At 24.8% G+C, this 218-nt stretch overlaps 1 protein-coding gene across 1 annotated transcript in view; it reads left to right on the top strand.

Annotated features, from left to right (window-relative positions):
• Nucleotides 1–218, top strand: part of EMH_0038620 (26S proteasome AAA-ATPase subunit RPT6a, related) — a gene marked incomplete at both ends in the record, with an annotated part of 5,400 nt that overhangs the window by 1,708 nt on the left and 3,474 nt on the right. The gene's annotated exons all lie outside the window — the stretch shown is intronic.

The following is a 218-nucleotide window of genomic DNA, read 5'->3' as shown; positions in this document are numbered from 1 at the left end:
TTTTTTTTTTTTTTTTTTTTTGGGAGGTGTGCTGGGGAGATAGGGGGGTTTGTTTGTTTTTCGTCAGTTTTTGTTTTGTTGTTTTTGCTTTGTTTTTTCTTTTTTCTTCGTTTTTATCTTTGTTCTGTTTCTTTTTCTTTCTTCCTTTAATATAACATCTCATCTATATATAAAATTTACATATAATATGTATACTATATATATTATATACTGCATAT

This window comes from Eimeria mitis, genomic scaffold (assembly GCF_000499745.2).
Source record: "Eimeria mitis Houghton genomic scaffold, Emh_scaff1513, whole genome shotgun sequence".
NCBI classification, from domain to species: Eukaryota; Apicomplexa; class Conoidasida; order Eucoccidiorida; family Eimeriidae; genus Eimeria; species Eimeria mitis.
The sequence above is the reverse complement of the archived record's forward strand: the minus strand, read 5'-3'. Positions and strand labels throughout refer to the sequence as shown.